This window comes from Leopardus geoffroyi, chromosome D2 (genome assembly GCF_018350155.1).
Source record: "Leopardus geoffroyi isolate Oge1 chromosome D2, O.geoffroyi_Oge1_pat1.0, whole genome shotgun sequence".
NCBI lineage: Eukaryota > Metazoa > Chordata > Mammalia > Carnivora > Felidae > Leopardus > Leopardus geoffroyi.
In genome coordinates this window covers 26,551,824-26,562,336 of record NC_059334.1, presented here as the reverse complement: position 1 = coordinate 26,562,336, position 10,513 = coordinate 26,551,824, and positions in this window count along the sequence as shown.

Here is a 10,513-nt window from a genome sequence, read left to right as displayed (position 1 = left end):
GGAAGTTATTAGAGAGGTCTAAGGAAGGAATAATGGTACCCAATACAAGGGAGAAATAGTTACATATAAAACTGACAAAACATGAGGACGGTTTTGATTATAGGCTGAGGAAAGGATTTGAAAAAGTGGATGGGGTACCTGGGTGGCTCAGTTGGTCAAGCGTCTGACTCCTGATTTCAGCTCAGGTCATGATCTCACAGTTTGTGAATTTGAGCCCTGCATTTGAACTGTCAGCACAGAGCCTACTTGGGATTCTCTCTCTCTCTCTTTTTCTCTCTCTCTCTCCCTCCCCCTCCCCACTCATTATCTCTCTTTCTTTCTTTCATAATAAATAAGTCAACATTAAGAAAAGAGGATGGATTTTGATACAATATTGAAGAATAAAAGTAAATAATATGTTATCACAAAATAACCAAGTAATTTCAGAGATTTATAAAATAATGTTTTATAAAACATTCTCTGTGTTAAATAAAATAAGTTCTGATTGTGTGTGTGTGTGTGTGTGTGAATATTAAGATTTATCAATTTACTCTGTTGTCAATTTCTATCTCCATGAAGATCTTCTTAGACACTATTAATATTAAAAGAGATTGAAAACGACATAAATGTGTATACTTCAAATATACAGCAGTTTAATTAATGGACAATTTGATGTCACTGGAAATGTTTTCTCACAAGCAATCTGCATGTACATTTTACAGTAGCAGGCTTTTCCATACTCCTTGAGCTATGACACCAACATTTGCCTTATAAATACATAGACTGAATCTCCAGAACCAGGTTAGTGGCCATCATGACTTCTTAACTGGTTCAGAAATACTTTCTCTGATAGCTTTCCCCAGTGAAAGCTTTTTTTTTTTTTTAATTTTCTTTTCCCTTTCTTTCTTACTTTTTTTTTTCTTACATAGAGACTATAAATCTGGCATAAACATCTGGGACACACACCTCATTTGGAAGCAAGAGCAGTTTTCTGTTTAGATCAGCTTCCTGGGGTGCAGAATATAGATCAAAGCACAGTGGTGGTTGACCAGCCAGGTCTAGAATTACAAAATACATTTCTCTATTAATCAGAGGAGAGAATTCCAGGATGAGGAAGTTTCTCCTTAAAGATGTAGGGGTATCATTTCAAAAATTACATTAGAAAGCACTAATGCATTATACTGATATTCTAGTTAATTCATATAATAGCAAATGACCCATTAATGTGTCACATGAATATCTTCCATTTTACTCACATTTTTCCCATTTATTCTCTCACCTTCCTCAGTAAAGAAACCAAATAAAAGATAGATTTTACCATTAGGACTCTATCAATGTAATACAATATTGATTAATTATTGACTTTAAGCTTAGAGATATTTCTTTCAAATAACAATTAGTTTAAATACAATCACTGATACCATTCCAGTCATATAAAGTGCTTTTGTCCATTAATCAATATCTGTAGTGTGAGTTCCACTCTGAAGTTAACCCTAAGAAACTACTGGAATACTAATAGTTTGGATACTCATCAGGGATAAAAATACGTAAACACACACACACACACACACACACAGAAACACAGAATTAACACTGCAAAAATCAATCCTCCCCAAATAAGAACTAAGTAAAGTAAAATCATATCCAATAAATTCATTCATTGTATCTACAATAATGAAAATTAATGTGCATTCCAGTCTTATCACAACCCTCATTTCCCAAACACCAATCCTCATCTATTCAATTCTATAGTCTAATGTGAAAGGTACCAAAGTGGGAACTTGATGAACTTTGTTTCCCCTCCTTTACTTCCTTTCCTCAGAACATGAGCAAACACTAAATTAGCCAGTAAGTACTGTTAACCTTTCTTAGGTAACTTTGGTTAGAGGCATCCCATTCTCTTCATTCCTACAGGCATTATGTTGTTTAGACTATTGTCAATTTAACTTTCCTATTACAGAATACCATCTGTTCATCTTCTTCATCCTCCAACTATCTAAAATACGGTCTTCTGAATAAACTTTGACAATACCCTTTGGTCACATAATCTCTACATTTTAAAGAAAAAGAAGGAAAAAAAACAAATAAAGAGAAAAATATAAACAAAAAAATTCTCCCACAATTTTCACTGTGGTAGTTTAAGTCCTTAATCTAAAGCAAATTTAATAAGCATAAGAATTACCTGAAGATGTTTTAAAAATCCAGAATCAGAGACTCTCATTAAATTGGTCTGGTGAAGATCATAGGAATCTACTTCAGCAAATATTTTAAGGGATTCCAACACAGCTGGCCCTAGACTACACTGAGAAACTTAATTCTAAGTCTTCTCACTTTTCAGTTTCATGAAAAATCTTCTTTAGCTAATAAAAATGTATCTTGATTTTCTGACTCTTCTATTATGCTAGTCCATTTGCCTAGGTCTTACTTTCTACATTTCCTAATCCCCTGCCAATCTCAATCACTATCCATTTTCATATGTACTGTAACATCTGAGAAGATGTTATCTTCTGATTATCCCAAGCCTAAAGTAATCTATCTCTGTTGTATAGTTGAGATTTGGTTTCATATGACATTCATTATAAACTGCCTGCATAGTTTTCTATTACTACATAAAAACTGACCACAGCTTTAGCAGCTCAAAACACCCACTTATATGTTACAGTTCTATAGGGGTCAGAAGTCTAGCACAGTGTGGTTGGGTTCTCTGGTCAGGCTGCAATCAAGATGTCATCTGGAGCTCAGGGTCCACTTTCAAGTGTATTCACGTTATTGGGAGAACTCAGTTCCTTGCATTTTAGTACTGAAGTCCCCATTTTCTTTCTGGTTATTAGCCAGGAACACTCTCAGGTCCTAGAGGATGCAGTTTGGTCCTTGTACCATAGTTCTTTCCATCTCAGCAATAGCGATTCTCCTTCATGTGGAATCCATCTCACTATTCTAGTATCTCTGACTTTCTCTTCTTTTACTACTTGGAGAAAACTATCTGCTTTTAAAGGGTTTACCTCCAGGTCAAGCCCACCTGGATAATCACCTTCTTAAGGTCAACTGTGTCATACAATTCTTTTATTATATGAAGCATAATAGCAGCAAAATCCATTAAATTAATACTTCTGAGGATTATTCAGGGCATGTACACCAAGAGCTGGGGGCTTTTAAGGGACATCTTAGCATTCATCTACTTATTTCTCTGAGATGCATATTGATTTTTCCCTTTCTTAAATACAAGTTCCTAGAGAGTAAGGATGAGGCATTGTACATTATTTGCATATCACAAATCACCTGTCCTAATGTTTCACACGCAACAAACATTCAATAAATAACTGTTGAATGAATGGGCTGCTTCTATGATAACCTCTTTCCTGATGCATTGAATTTAAATGAACTGATAGCATGGGGCCTGGCAAAAGTAAATATATAGGCACACACTGAGTTTTTTATCTTCTTCATCCTAGTGAAGTTCCTTAGTGTTGGAAAACAGTAAAATAAGCTATCCAAAAATGAGACAGAGGAAAGACTTAAAAATAAACATCTCTTTAGTGTATTGTAGGATAACTCTTGCAAGCATCATAATATGTAAGTAATTGAAATCCTCAATGGAGAAAAAAGGGAGGAGAAGGAAGAGAAATAATCTTTAACAAATACTGGGTTAATTTGATGAAAACCATAAACCCAAATATCTAAAGAATTCAATAAACTCCAAGTATAAGAAATATGAAAAAAATCACACACCGCACATCATAAAGGTATTTCTTATGACAAATGACAAAAAAAAAGTGTAAATGACGAATAATCTTAAAAGCATCCAGGCTAGATAAACTCGAAACAAATAAAATTTTTAAGTAAAAACCTTTTAACTATGAAAATTTCAGAACAAAACATTTCATTGCCAATTCTACCAAACATCCCTTAAGGAGAAATCAATACCAATTCTACACAATCAAATAACAGAATATTGAAGTGAAAGAAACACTTTCTTACTCATTTCATATTATCACTATCAATCTAATACTAAAACCAGAAAAAGACATTGAGAGAAAAGAAAACAACAGACCACATGATTAGATACATTTTTCAACAAAATAATAACAAATGTAATCTAAAAGTATCTTAAAATATAATACCTAATGAGAAAATGGGTTTCAAGGTATTTTTCTTGATTTCCACAAAAGATCCTAGATAGTCAAACAATCTTGTAAAGAAGAACAAAGCTGGAGATATAGACATTGCCTGATTTCAAAGTATACCACAAAGCTATAGTAATGAAAACTAGCGTAGTATTGGCATAAAACCGCACACTTGCATATAGCCCCAAAATAAATCCATATATATAGTCAATTAATTTATGACAAAGAAGCCAAACATATAGAATGGGGAAAAGATAATGTCTTCAATGAATAGTGTTGGGAAAAATGGACAGCCTCATCCAAAAGAATGACACTAGACCACTATCTTACACCATGCACAAAAATAACCAAAATGAATTGACGACTTGAAGGTAAGACTTGAAACCATAAAACTCCTAGAAGAAAACAGGCAGTAACGTCCTTGACATCAACCTTAAAGTTAAATTTTTGGACCCGATTCCAAAAACAATGTCAGCATAAGCAAAAAGAAACAAGTGGGACTATATCAAACTAAAAATGTCTGCGTAGAAAGGATAGCGTCAACAAAATGAAAAGGTAACGTACTGAATGGGAGAAAATAATTGTAAATGATATATCCAATAAGGGATTAATATCCAAAATACATAAAAAACTCAAACAACTCAAAGGCAATACATACATAGATACGTACGTACATACATACATAAATACATACATAAAATCAGACTAAAAACTGAGCAGAGAATCTAAATAGACCTTTTCCCAAAGAAGACATGTGGATGACGAACAAGCACATGAAAAGATTCAACATCACTAATCATCAGACAAATGTAAATCAAAACCACATCAGATAACATCTCACACCCATTAGAGTGGTTATTATCAAAAAGATAACAAGTGGCAAATGCCAGAGAGGATATGAAGAAAAAAGGAAACATGTACCCTTTTGGTGGGAATGTATATTGGTGCAGCCACTGTGGAAAACAGTATGGAGGTTCCTCAAAAAATTAAAAATAGAACTATTATAGGACTTAGCAATTCCACTTATTGTTATTTATCCAGTGAAAAGGAAAACGCTAATTGGGGAAAAAAATATAGTCACTCCTATGTTTATTACAGCACTATTTACAATATCCGAGATATGGAAACCATCTAAGTGTCCACCAGCGTATGGAGGATAGTGTTTGAAAGGATAGAGAAGATGTGGTATATATACAACAGAATACTACTCAGCCATAAAACAGAAGGGAATCTTGCCATTTGTGACAATATGGATGAAACTTGAGAATATTATGCTAAGGAAAATAAGTCAGAGAAAGACAAATACTGTATGATTTCACTTACCTGTGAAACAAAACAAAACTCAGAGATATAGAAGACAGACTGGTGGTTATAAGAGCAGGAGATTGGGAGGTGGACAAATGGATGAAGGGAGTCAATTGGGGGATGGTAACTATACTTAATATTGTAATGTGGACAAATATCAAATTATTATGTTCTATACCTAAAACTAATATGTTACAAACCAACTTCAACTCAATTTTTTAAAAGTAAAATTTATTAGCCTACAACATTATCATGTTTAGAAAACTATAAAAAAACTACAAAAAATAAATAAGAAATAAGTTAGTTTAGTAATGCAAGAGGATACAAGATCAATATATGAAAAATTATTTTATTTCTAATACTGAGAATAAATAATTAGAATCAAAGTGTGGAAAATGTTACCACTTACAATAAGATAAAAATTATTGAATAAATAAATTATAAAACATATAAAACTTGTACAATAAAAATTATAGAACATTTCTAAGATAATGACTCAATATTAAGACTTACAAAAACCTACAGTAATCAAGCCAACATCATTGTGAAAAAAAAAGAGAAGAAAATAAATGAAAGAAAATATAGAGAGCCCATAAATAGACCTACACATATATGCTCAAATGATCTTTGTTAGGTAATTAAGATGAGAAGAGATTGTCTTTTCAATAGATGGTACTGGAAGAATTGGATATAAGTATGCAAAAATATAAACTTCCATTTATATCTCATACCAGATACAAGAGTATATTTCAAATCAATCATTGACCTACATTTAATACCTAAAACTATAACATTTCTCAGAGAAAATATTGGAGAAAATCATTGACCTTTCAATAGGTTAAAATTTCTTATATATGACAACAAAACTATAATCCAAAGGAAAATTTTGAGGAACTGAACATCAAAACTAAGAACTACTCAAAAATACACTCTTAAGAGAAAGAAAAGATAAGGCACAAATTTGAAGAAAATATTTTCAAATCATATCTCTTCTAAATTACTTCTTCCCAGGGGCGCCTGGGTGGCGCAGTCGGTTAAGCGTCCGACTTCAGCCAGGTCACGATCTCGCGGTCCGTGAGTTCGAGCCCCGCGTCAGGCTCTGGGCTGATGGCTCAGAGCCTGGAGCCTGTTTCCGATTCTGTGTCTCCCTCTCTCTCTGCCCCTCCCCCGTTCATGCTCTATCTCTCTCTGTCCCAAAAATAAATAAACATTGAAAAAAAAAATTAAATTACTTCTTCCCAGATTATATGTAACAATCTGTAAACCCAATAATAAGAAAGCAGAAAAATAAAATTAATAAAAGATACTTTACCAAAAACAAAAAAAGGTAAACAAATAGGCACATGAAAAGATGTTCAACATTATTAGTCTTTAGGGAAATGTAACCTCAAACCACAGTGAGATGTAACTACATATCTATTGAATAGACCAAAATTAAAAAGACTGATCATGCTACATTTATTGAGGATGGATGTAGAAAAGCAGAAAATCTCATACACTGATGATGGAAATGTAAAATGGTACAACCTCTTTGAAAAACAATTTGGCAGCTTCATAAAACCTAGCCACCCACCAAATGACTCCAACATATGTGTATAGGTATCTCTATCCAAGAATATGACAACACAAAGATATAAAAGATATGTGTACAAATATGCAGAGCAGATTTACTTCTGTTAGCCAGAAACTGCAAACAACTCAAATCTCCAACAACAAATGAATGTACTTGTTTATACAAATTTTGGTATTTCTATACAACTGAAGCAAATTTTGGTGTTTCTATACGCTTCCATACAACATACAATTAATATGCTGATTTACATACCAATCAATAATTATAGAGAAAGAACTTTTTATACATGGAATAACATGGATAAGTCTTAAAAATAATATTGCTGATTGAAAGAGGCTAGACTCAAGAAATAAAAAGAAGAGTACATGATGTATGAATGTATACATTCTCTATAAAGTATCTGTATAAAGCTTAAGCTAATCTATAGTGACAAAAAGTAAATCAAAAGCTATACATGGGGTAGAGAGGCAAGGAAGGGCACAAGATAAAAAAAAATCAAAGAGTACAAGGAAAACTTTGGAGTGATAGATATGTTTATTATCTTGATTGTGGTGATGGTAATAGTTTTACTCCCACATGCATATATCACAGCTTATCAAATTATATATTCTAAATATGTAAATTTTAGTATATGTCAATTATAAAGTTGTTTTTAAATGTAAAGCTGGAGATAGAGAACTGAAAGACATTCCCCTAAGCTATGTGGAGTGTCTTCCAAAGGCAAATGTTTACCAGCAGCAAGAGGACACAGGACAACAGAGTTGAAGGAGATCCATTAACAGAACACTAAGCATTCAACTTTAGGAGGCCCAAGACAGGTAAACGATATTAGAGAAACTCGTTGAGAAAATCCAAATGCCAAGGCAAGTCAGCCAAGAAAAACCTCTGGTAAACATTCAAGGTTTTTATAGACCACAGGGCCACTACCTGCTCAATACAGGAGGAGTAGCAATAGTGCTAAAGAGAATCCTGAAATACAGGAAATAGGGAACATGATGGGAGAACAAAGAGACCATCTCAGCAAATAAGAACCTGGCAGCTGATCTACCACAAATGGAGCAATATCCCATAGTTTCAAAAATCAGCACTTTCTCTGTGAAACTCAAACAGATCTCTGGAATCTCATCAGCGCTCAGAACCTAAAGTTTATGTATGGGAAAGTCCTGATCCTAGTCTCAAAATATTTGAAGTCAGTGTTGAAATAAATCAAACTAAAACATCCAAAGAACTGCTAAACTTTAGATCATCTTTTTCTAGACCTCAGCCCAACTTACAACAGGAGTGCATTTTGGAGGAGGTAAATATAATTTTTATCAATCTCTATTGTCATTTACTTTTTATTGTAACAAATACAGATCTGAGATATGTAGTATAAAATCAAACAATTGAACAACATATTTTAATTAAAATACCATAAAGAAAAGAAAGAATGTGAAAGAAATATTTGAAGAGATAATATCTATCAACATTAAAATATTGACACTTGATATCAACCGACAAATTCAAGAATCTCAGAAAATCTTAATCACAGCAAATAAAAAAAACCACACACACACTTAGGCATGTCATAATGAAAACACCAAAAAACAGAGATAAAATGTAAAACTTAAAAGCACCTAGAGGAAAACGGCACATTATCTACAAGGGGAAATTTAGTATGAATAATAACTTATTTATTCAAAATAATGGAGGCAAGAAGATAAGACAATGGAAATTTTCAAAGTGCTAGAAGAAAGAAAACGTCAATCTAAACTTTTTTTTTTAATTTTTTTTTCCAACGTTTATTTATTTTTGGGACAGAGAGAGACAGAGCATGAACGGGGGAGGGGCAGAGAGAGAGGGAGACACAGAATCGGAAACAGGCTCCAGGCTCTGAGCCATCAGCCCAGAGCCTGACGCGGGGCTCGAACTCACAGACCGCGAGATCGTGACCTGGCTGAAGTCGGACGCTTAACCGACTGCGCCACCCAGGCGCCCCACAATCTAAACTTTTATATCCACTGAAAGTATCATTCAAAAGTAAATCTCAGAATGACAAAATTGATAGGATTCATGTTCAGTAGACTTGTACTAAAATATGGTTTGCAAAACGTCTGAGGATAAATCATACCTGATGGAACCAAATTGTGTAAAAAGAAGTAAGAAAAGAGGGTAAATGAAATTATACTGCTGTAAGATTCTAAACTGTTTATGTACTATTGTACATAGTACTATATTATATACTATACACTATGTATATTATTATTTAATGGTAGATTACTTTAACTTAAAGATACAACCAGCTCCTAAACACACACACACATACACACACACACACACACACACACACACACACACACATTGTTAAAAGGCAATAGAGAAGACGAAATAATGTATGGTAATATTCAAACCACCCACGAAAAGTGCAAAAAAAAAAAAAAAACAGAAGAACAGAAATAAAGATAAATATTCAATCAATACCAAGTTGGGAGAATTGAACTCAGAACATCAAATACACTAAAAATAAATGGAATAAACATTCCAATTAAATTCCAGGACTACCATGGGGCGCCTAGGTGGCTCAGTTGTTTGGACATCTGACTTCAGCTCAAGTCATGATTTCTCAGCTTGTGACTTTGAGCCCCATGTCAGGTTTTTTGCTGACAGCTCAGAGCTTGGAGACTGCTTCGGATTCTGTGTCTTCGTCTCTCTGCTCCTCCCCTGCTAGCACTCTATCTCTCTCTCTCAAAAATAAATAAAAATAAACATTTTAAAAAAATTCCAAAACTACCAGACTGGCTTAGAAAGTGTGTTTTAACTTAGAAATACTTTGAATTTAGGTATTGACAGGTTGAAAAGATGAAGGCAGAAAAAAACGTATATGATGAAATGATTAAGCAGAAGAAAACTGGCTTAGTTACATTAATATAAGACAAGATAGAATCCAATATAAAGATACAGACTTAGAAATGTACATTTTTAATAGCAGAAGATAAATTCATCAAGAACACATCATAAGACTCAATGTATATATGCCTAACAGAACTTCAAATATATGAAGCAAAACTTGACAAAATTAAAGGGAAAAGTAGACAGCTCCACATTTATAGCTGGAGGTTTTAGTATATATATTTCAGCAATTGATAGGACACGTACAAAAAAGCTCAATGTGAATTGAAAAATTGAACACTATTATTAACTAGAGCTAATTGTCTTTTATAGATCACTATACACAACAAACTCTACAACACATACCTCTTTCAACTACTCAGGAATAGTCATCAAGGTAAACTATATATTCATTTTTTAAAAAGTGCCAATCAATAATTATCAAGATATTGAATTATCAAGATCTTGAAATCACATTGAAATCTTATCAAAACTGTATTAGATATCTATAACGATAAGATATCTACTCAATCCCAGATATTTAGAAATTAAACCACAGCCTTCTAAATAATTCATGGATAAAAGAAGAATACATTAAAAAATTAAAAATATACATTTAATTGAATAATAAAATGAATCATAAAATTCATGGAATAGAGCTAAA